Source organism: Meles meles, chromosome 7, assembly GCF_922984935.1.
Source record: "Meles meles chromosome 7, mMelMel3.1 paternal haplotype, whole genome shotgun sequence".
Lineage (NCBI taxonomy): Eukaryota > Metazoa > Chordata > Mammalia > Carnivora > Mustelidae > Meles > Meles meles.
This window is the reverse complement of record NC_060072.1, coordinates 55,014,622-55,024,952: the sequence shown is the minus strand read 5'-3', so window position 1 is coordinate 55,024,952 and position 10,331 is coordinate 55,014,622.

Sequence of the window (10,331 nt, the reverse complement as noted above, 5' to 3'; positions counted from 1 at the left end):
GACCATGGGATTCCTCTTGGAAAGTACAGCTGGAAAAGAACACGTTCTTGTCTGAGTTCGGCAATAGGCATGCTTCATTCCCTTGCTCTTGCATAATCTTTGTGGATATGACATGATGGGATTCAGATGAACAGTTTTCTTTATATAAGGAAGGAGTTTGGAGTTCTGACCTTCTTCAATGTCCAGCCTGAGGTTTTCAACACCAACTGCCATGTTGTACGTTTACATGTTGTATGTTTACATCTTTCAGAAAAGAGGAAGGGGGGGGGCCCTTCCTCGCTAGGAATTTCTTCCCCCAGCAAAGGTGATGCCCTCGAATTGAGAAATGTTACAGTATGTGTCAATGCTATGTGGTTGGTTCTCAGATATACTGCACCTTTCACATTTATTTATCCTTTAAATCAGGTACATGTTGAGCCTTAGGTTTGTGCCAAGCATTATTCTGGTGACGAGGTGGGAACAAACCAACAAAAGACTCTAGTCCCACTGAGCTTACATTTTAGTAAGCAAATACTGAGAATAAATGAACATGTAAACAAATGTGAAATTTAATATAGATATGATAGAAGAAAACACAGTAGAGGGATAAAGATTGTCATAATTGTAGGAGGTTTATTTATTTTAAATGGGGGGACAGTCTCTACATGATAACAGAATCTATAAATGGATTCATGAGATGGGAAAGCTATTAAGAGAAGAACGTTCCAGGCAGGGAGAAAAGATGCAAAGACTGCAGGGAGGGAATGTGCTTGCTTGGCCTGTTTAAGAAATGGCAAGCAAGGGAAAGTGGATTGTTCAAGAACCTTGTATTGCCTTGCAAGTTAAAAAAAAAACCCAAATTTGGTTTTTTGCACAAGGCAAAAATACTCAAAGGTATAAAGTATTTTAAGAAGAAGTGTCATCTTAGTTCTCATTCCCTCAAGGCAACCAGAAAGTCTGTTTTTTTTGTTGTTGTTGTTTTCTGTTTTTTTTTTTTTCAGTCTATTTCAGATCTTTTATGTTTATGGGTGTGTGTGTGTGTGTGTGTGTGTGTGTGTTTGGCAAACTGATGCACTTCAGGGAAGGGGAAGGGGTTTTAATTGTTATTCTTACAACAAACATTAGATCTGTTTCTAGAATCCTATGGGTGAGTTTACTGCCCAGCTGGTGTTCTAACTGTCCCCCACCCCTTCCTGCTCATTTTAAACAATTTTGTTGTGTCTTTCAGATACTTTTTAAGTGTCCTAACAATATACACTTGGCAGTGACATTTTTAGCCCATCTGATTATCCTTACTGTTATTCATTATCAAGCATAGGTAGAGTCCTCCCCTCATTTGTACTGGCTGCACAACATTTCAGTTATTGTGTCAGCCCTCTTTCTGGATATCGAGACCCTTTTAAAAATTAAAATTATAAACACTATTTCACAGTTAAACATCATTACCTCTAAATTCTATCCATCTGTTTCCAGGTTTACTGTTACTCTATTTCTAGAGAAAAAAACAATGTCACGATGCATGCAAAGAGTTGGGGGGAAAAAACCCTTTGGGAGTGGGTATAAGTACAACCCTCAAACACTGTAGGTACCAATGAAAGAATATGAATTGGATGTGACGTGAGGATGGGCCTGAAATAAGTTGGTTTTGTTTTTTGTTTTTGTGTTTTTGTTTCTTTTTACGACAAAGGATCAGGGACTTAAGTATTGCTTTATCAAGATACAGAGGCTGGGTGGGTGGGAACCAAGCGGAGATAACTAGAAGGCTGTCATCCTGTCATCCGTGATCGCACAGTAGCACAGGCGATGGAACAGCCTCCGCAGAGAACCCCTACGCAACTCGATATATTTGCATGCCAACTATTTGCCAAGAGTGATGCTTGGTGCTTTTGTATCACAAATAGCTCAACTGATGTAGTATTCTAAGGGGCTCCTGCGTTTATTGCAAAAGTGCCATTTTTGAAAGTACTTTTGCTCTTTAGTGGAATGGAACGGGAAAAGGTATTTAAACAGACTGACAGACAGATTTTGAGCAATAGAGTTCTTTAAATCTTGGAGCTGATGCAGACTGAAACTTCTGGGAAGCTAGTACTTGGTTTCAGTTGAAAAGAGAAAATAAATGTAATCTCTTGACTCCAGAGGAGAGATTTTGTACATCATGGTGTAGGAGTCTTATTAAATAGAAGAAATCTAGAAAGGAAACAGGCTGTTAAAAATTTCTAAAAATTAGGTAATCTTGTCCCACAAGGGTGATACTACATTAGTTTTGTCATTATCTTAGGGTAAAAGAATTTCATTTGACACTCTAGCTCCAGAACCACCCAGATTTTCACAACAGGGATGGAAGGCTGTCACGGAGCTGAAATCCATGCCGGTCACGTGACAGGTTGCTTAGTTTGTCCATCCCTCCCTGCACCTCTGGAGTCTGCTCAGTATTCTGTTAAGAGGGTTAAGAATGGAGGCATGTGACAGAAGAGGTGAGAAATGACTTCTATATTATTACTATAGTATCTTTTTGTGCCTCAATCTCACTGTTTAATTCAAAGAGGATTTCATGTGGGGTTCAAAATGATTCCTGTGCCTACTGCATGGACATGGCGCCAGGGGTAAAAGTCCCTTTCAACAGTTGAGAACAGAACTCAAGTAATAAAAATACTGGCAATTGTGTGTGTGTGTGTGTGTGTGAATTTTTTGTTTTTTATTTTTTTAAGATTTATTAGATTGAGAGAATGAGTGGGAGGAGGGGCAGAGAGAGAAGCAGAATCCCTGTGAGCGGGACTTGATCCCAGGAACGCAGGATCATGAAGTGAGATGAAGGCAGATGCGTATCCCACCGAACCACCCGGGTGCCCTGAGTCAGGTTTTCAATTGGTGGTCAGAGTGAAGTAATTTCAGAATTATCCTCAGCCTTCCCTCCACTCTAATACACTGTTGTCTTTTGTGCGTTACTCTGCCACGGTCACACCTAGGGATGGGGCCAGAGAATTTTATTTCACTGGTTGAGATTTGTAATCTATACCTGTATATAATTACAGGGCAAAGGTTCATGGAGGAGACCACAGCCAATGTAGGTTCCAGGTGTGTGGGAACAACCTTGCACTGTGAGTGTAACTCAGTTAAGCAAGAGGCTGAACGTGGATGGCATACTCTGCCCTCTGCTCACTTTGTGTCGGCTTAGGATAGTTTAAGTTGTTAATACTAGAGCCTTTTGACAAGCATAGTTTGAGATAACCCTGAAGCTGTCCAAAGTAAAACAGACTAGTAATGGTTAAGAATTGACTGAAACCGTATTCTTTACAGAGCTGAACTTTCCAGATCTTTCCCTGCCTGTATCTCTGCTTCACCCTTTCCCCCTCTTTCTTCATAGACATTCAATTACTGCTGGTGCTATGTGCAGTTAATCATTTCCATCTCCCAGATAAGCAGCAATCCGTAGACATCAAGATAGTGGTTGTTAATCATACTAGTACCATCTTCCCTTACAGATACCAGGGCAGTTGAAAGAGAAAACCCAGGAAGACTTTTCTAGTGCCTTTGATTTGCATTTCCTTTCTCAATCTCCCTCCTCACAACCCCCGCCAATGCGGGGCTCAATCCCAGGACCCTGAGATCATGACCTGAGCCTAAGGCAGAGGCTTTAACCCACTGAGCCACCCAGGATCCCCGTTTGTGTATTTCTAACTTGGAGGGTGCAGGGGGCTTGTTTTTTTCTCCTGCCACCCCTCTCAGGAATAAATTCCCTGAAGTTAATAAGCAGAAGACTCCACCATGCAGTTTTTCTCATGATACTTTGCTAGTGATTCCGTGTGAATTTATTTAAATTTTAGATAGCATCACTACCATTGAGAGCAGTCATCTCCTTGTTCTTTGAATCATCCATTCTAACTAATAAATCAATTTGAATCAATTTTTTAAAGTGAGCATGCACCCTGATACATGTATATTTTTTTATATAGACCCCATGTATGTATGAGTATACATGCATAGCATATGTTATAAAAAATAAAGATGAAAGATGAAGTACTGGGCAAAAAGTTTGTATTAATGTACCAAACATCTTAACTAAAGTATTTTAATAATAATCAGTATGGTGATTTAAAATGTTTCATTATTTGTAACGGTATTGGCTTGTTCTATTTCTTTGTTCAGTGTAACTTGATAGTTGGTTTCCGTGGCTCTAATAGCTGAAAAGAATATATGGGCTCAAATGGAAGAGAAGTATTTTGCTGCTGTCATACATATTTTTTACTGCATCCACCAATTATTTAAATGTTTTTGTTGAAATTTGCATAGAAAATTTCCATTTACCTGGTATCAAAATACTGTATGTAAACCAGTTAGAAATTGTTACATACCAATAACTTTCAAAATAAATGGAAACTAGATAAAGGGGTTAGTAAATTCTTTGAAGTTTTATAGTATGTAAATATGAGAGAATTCATATATGAGCAGTACTTTACTTCAGCAACAAAAGACAAATAGGAACATTTCCAGAAACCTATTTTGAAACCCCATAGCAAAGGTTCTTTAAAAAAAAAAATCCATTTTTTACTCACTGTGGACACTTTTACTTATTGTTGCTTTGAAGATGTTCATTTTTTTTCTAAAGCTATCTGCTAGGGGGCACCTGTCACTGATCACAGAAAAGATAGCAAATTTAAGAGACCTGCCTTTATAGAAAAGGAAAATGGATATTTTAAATGTGACAATTCTCTTAAGTACTTTGATGGTTGTTAAAACAGTAAGCACCTGAATAGGACAATTTTTTTCCTTTATTTTCCTTTTTTTTAACTTGTAATTTTTTTGAGTAGAGTTGACAATGTCACATCAGTGTGGGGCGTACAGCATAGTGATTCAACTTCTTTGTGCTATGCTCACTCTAGGACAAATGGTTTTCAGGATTACTCCCCTTTGCATTCCAAAGTATTGCTGTGTTTATACTACTTAACAGTTTTGGTGTTGTAAACCACAGTGATATCATCACAGTTTGCATTATGTTTAACCTACGTGAACAAATACATCTTGCAAATGACCAACTCCTTTGTCCCATGTGATTGCCATTCTTCTCCCCAGGAACCCCCATCTTCCATATGTGATATGTGAACCCCCGACAGAGTGTGCCATGGTCACTTTTATATGAAAAGAGTGAATTTTAGTGAAAGTTCATTTTTACACATTTCAAGAGAAAAGTATAAGCATATCTTTGTACTTTCCTCTTATTTATATAACTCTCACTAAAGTAACCTCAGTACCAAGCATTGTACATCTATTATCTTCTACCTTTACTGTAAGACATACTACTTTGTTTTTACTGATGTGGAAACCAGTGGCTCTGAAAAATTAGGATGCCTACATTCGTCAGAATAATGAATACGAGCTGCTGTAACAACCAATCTTAAATTTCAGTGACTTAATAGAATTTTTTTTTTTTTCTTGCAGGCATGTTTGATTAGGTGGCTCCCCTGGGCATGTTTCCTCCTAGGAGCCACTTAGGAATAGTCTCCTTCCATGCTGTGACTCTGTCGTCTTTAATATGTGGTTCCAGCATGTCTTGCTGTCATCCAGCCAGAGGGTGGGGCAATGAGACAGAGTCTGCTTCAGACCATGGGGGACATATCACTACTGCTCTTGTCCATGGGCAAGAGCTAGTTACATGGCTGTACCTTGGTGTAAGGGGGCTGAGCAAGCCCTTAATAGCACCTTAATAGGTTAAGTGAACAGAACCTACCACAGCCTGCCAAGATTCCAAAGCATGAAGTGTTAAGAGGCAAATCTGGTCTTCAATCATGGTCTGATTGGCTATAGGATCTGTGTTTTTCTCTTTATGCCCCATTGTAGTGCAAGGCAAAGGAAGGACCTACAAAAAGACTAATTGGTTCTTCATGCTGCACGTGGTGGGTGCATCGTCATGATGAAACCAGGTCCTCAGCTTTGCTCACTCATGAACTTTCTATTTGTTAGCTCACCAAGGATTGTTTAGTGCTAGGTTTACAAAACAGGATTTGTTAGAAATGACATCTTAATAACCTAAACTTAAAAACTTCCCTGGGTTTATTGATAATTTTCTTCTCCCTATTCTAGGGTGAATTACAGTGGTATAGGACACAAAAAGATCAAACGAGTGATAAATTGACAAGAGAATGGGGGAAAGGGCAAATAAAGCTGGAGTCAAAACGGAGGCAGAGTTCAGTTTGTTAGCCAGGAAATCCTATACAGAGCAGAGTGGGCAATAAATCTGGCTCTGAGATAGGTAGCAAATATGGTTCTAGGATGGAAACATAAATAGCTATGAGGTGCACTACATCTATGAGAAGAATTAAATCGTTTGCTTCAAAAACATGTACAACCACAATACATAAGCAAACCAGAAGAAAATATAACCCAAACCCATGGACCATTGATTCATCCATTCATCATTTCATGAATACCTACTGAGTGACTGTTACTTGTCAGATGCTGTTTTAGTTCTGGTGATACATCTGTGAATAAATCAAAATTCTGTGCCTATAGTTAGGGAAGAAAGATGATAAGTAACTTTTTAGTGTGTTGGGGGAAATTCAGTAAGGGTGATAGATGAACCAAGCAGGAGTGGGGGAGTGGTCAGGAAAAGCTTCACTGACCAAATGACATGGGAACAAAGAACCAAAGGGGTGGGGTTGGTGCTTAGCTGTGCTAAAATCTGGAATGTTCCAGAAGCACTAAGTGGCAAGGGAACTGGTCTGGAAACATGTTTAGAACTTTTGAAAGACATTAGGAAGCCAGGGAGGTGCAGTCAGAGAGATACTGTAGTACTATGGTATTTCCGTACCATAACAATGACCGTACAACATGTTCACATCATCTGATCAAGGCATATTTTCCCCTAGGCTATGTTGAACGCACTTGACAGATTTTGCTCTTTGGTTTTTCTTTTTCTGTGCTCTATTCAGACCACTGCATTATTATAACATAAATGAGTTCTTTTTTTTTTTTTAAAGATTTTATTTATTCATTTGACAGAGAGAGAGATCACAAGTAGGCAGAGAGGCAGGCAGAGAGAGAGGAGGAAGCAGGCACCCTGCGGAGCAGAGAGCCCGATGCGGGGCTCGATCCCAGGACCCCAAGATCATGACCCGAGCCGAAGGCAGGGACCTAATCCACTGAGCCACCCAGGCGCCCCATAAATGAGTTCTTAATAAGATTTGGATTTCCTATTCCTATTTCCTATTCCTATCTGCAGTGCATTTCTTTTTTTTTTTTTTTAATATTTTATTTATTTGACAGAGAGAGAGAGAGATCACAAGTGGGCAGAGAGGCAGGCAGAGAGAGAGAGAGGGAAGCAGGCTTCCCGCTGAGCAGAGAGCCCAATGTGGGGCTCGATCCCAGGACCCTGGGATCATGACCTGAGCCGAAGGCATAGGCTTTAACCCACTGAGCCACCCACGTGCCCCTGCAATGCATTTCTTAATCATGTCTTAGAGACTGTAGTTATTTATAAATATTTTAAGGTTGAGTTTTACTAATAGTGTTCAGATGTTTGAGTACAAACATGTATTTAATAAAGCATTTAACTTGGAAAGAGAAGATCTTGGTTCAGATCCTGACCCTGAAGCATACTTTCTGTAACCACAGATAAGCCACAATCACTGAGTCTCAATTACCCTACAGTACAATAAAGAAACACATGTTCTTCACAATATCTGTCCTCTCTGCCTCATAAAGCTGTTCTAGGGATCAAACAAAATGTTGAATCTGGAAGTACGTTGAGACTTCAGTTTAAGACCATTGCTTTCTCTGATCCATTTCCCATATTTGATAACCTTGTGCCAGATATTTCACTAGGGTCTAGCTACAGTAATAAATTGTGGTCTGTGCTCTCAGGGAGAATATAGCCTAACAGAAGAAACAGACAAACTTCTACCAGGGAGAACCACTTTGGGTGCTGAGAAGTTGGAGAAGGGCAGACAGTCTATGTGGGAGAGAATTCAAAGTGAAGGTCAGGGACGCTTCTTAGAGGTGAGCGGAATCCTAAAGAATGGAGAGGAATTGTTAGGAACATTAGGAGAGGAAGGGCATCGCAGGTATGTGGAACAGAACATGCAAATGCTTGTAGAGTCAGAGGACTTAGTACTTCTCATTTATTTTTTCGTATTGCAGGGAATATGAATGTATGACTGGAAGATATTGAAACATGGAAAGAAAAAAGGCATTTATGGACATCATTAAAAGATTTAATTAATTAAATCATTAAAAGATTTAATTCTGTAATAGTTTAAAGATTCCAGATGGGAGGAGGTGTTCTATGACAAGACTTGCTTCTTGAAGATATTATTCTGGTTGCAATATAAAAGATGAGAGGATGGTGAGACTAAGAGATGGAGACCAGTTAGAAGACTTACAGAGATTCAGGCAAAAGAAGAGGGGATAAACCAGACAATAGAAAAGGGGAAAGAGGGATGCTAGAATTGTATAAGGTAGAAGAACTTTCTTTGATGCCATTTGATGGGGTGGAATGGAGTGAAAAGAGTGAGAAGCCATGCAGCGTTTCTTCAATGTACTGATAAGCCTCAAAAGCTGCAAATAGGAAAAAAAAAAAAAAAAAAGACTTGAAGCATATCTCTCCCTTAGGGAGACAGGTAACTTTTTGGAAAATCATATCCAGATAGTGTTTGTAACTAATCAGTATCAATCTTTAAGAATTATTTAATGGTATGTACTAAAATCCTCTTCTTTTGGGGCACCTGGGTGGCTCTTTTGGTTAAGCCTCTGCCTTAGGCTCAGGTCGTGATCCCAGGATCACGTCCCACTCTTGTCAGGCTCCCTGCTCTGCGGGAGTCTGCTTCTCCCTCTTCCTCTGCCCCTCCCCCCTGCTTGTACACACTCACTCTCTCTCTCTCTCTGTCTCAAATAAATAAATAAAATCTAAAAAAAAAAAAAAGATAAAATCTGGTTCTTTTTAATGTTATCAATGAGGGACATAGAAAGAAAAAATTAAGTAGGTTATACACCCATTATGAACTCACAACCCAAAGATCAAGAGTTGCACATTCTACCAACTGAGCCAGCCTGGTCCCTCAGGAGATATGTAGAAATTTTTTAATAGTTTTTTTTTTTTAATCAACTTGTAGTTGACCATGTCTCAATAATATAGTCAGAAAACTGTAAATCAGAGGTTGATTCAGGATTATCTTTAATGTTTCGCCTGAAGGGGGCTGAAATAAACAAGATAAAATTAAAAAGAAATAAATGTAACCCATCATAGATTGCACAGAGGTTAGTAATAATCTAGATTGTTATTATCAATAGTATCGGATAATAATATGGCCATTAATATTTATATAGTGCTTTTGATTTTTGAATACTTTCAAGTGTATTTTCTTACATGAACTACTCAACAACTTGATGAGATCAACATTTTTCACCTCCTTTTTTTTTTAATATTTTATTTATTTAACAGAGAGAAATCACAACTAGGCAGAGAGGCAGGCAGAGAGAGAGGAGGAAGCAGGCTCCCTGCGGAGCAGAGAGCCCGATGCGGGGGCTCGATCCCAGGACCCTGAGATCATGACCTGAGCCGAAGGCAGTGGCTTAATCCACTGAGCCACCCAGGCGCCCCTCACCTCCATTTTACAAATAAATAAATTGGGGGTTTGGTGAAGCTAAGTCACATTTTTTTACTTATTATGAGGAATAATTTTCTGGTAGAGCTTCTATGGATGGAATGAGGGGCCCAGTAGCAGCTCCTCATACTGAGGAAATTTAGACAGAACTGGTCAGTTCCTGCCAGACATGGCATCCTGTGTGAAAGGCATCAGTGGGCAAGAATTTGGGGCAGAGGAGTTTTTTGTGTTCAAGGGTTAGGGAATCATGGGATGCAAAACTTGACAAAAACTTGGAGCTAACTTTACTCCATCCTCTTCATTTCATGAGTGAGAAGACTGACACCCAGAAAAGTCAACCTGTCCAAGTTGGCGCAAGCTGTGGAAACTCGCTGTAGGTCACTGATCTCTAAGCTACACTCAATGATTCTATGAGAATCTTGGGAATCTCATAAGGGAAGGAAGGGAAGAAAGAAATGAGTGGAGCATATGGTTGGCATAAAGCCTCAAACCATCACATTTTCCCCCATGGGGAATATGAATATTCTTTCCCAGAATAAAAGTAGTTGGCAAGTGAGAGAGTTCTTTTGTGGTCAGCAACACTTAACTGATCTCTCACTATTTGCAGGACTATAAAGAGGTATGAGATATGGACCTTATGCTAAAATCTCGTCCAAGCAATGGGTGGTAGGCAGAATAATACCCCCCACCCCAGAGAGTTCATAATCTAATCCTCAAGAGTTGTGATTATGTTATCTTACACAACAGAAGGGACTC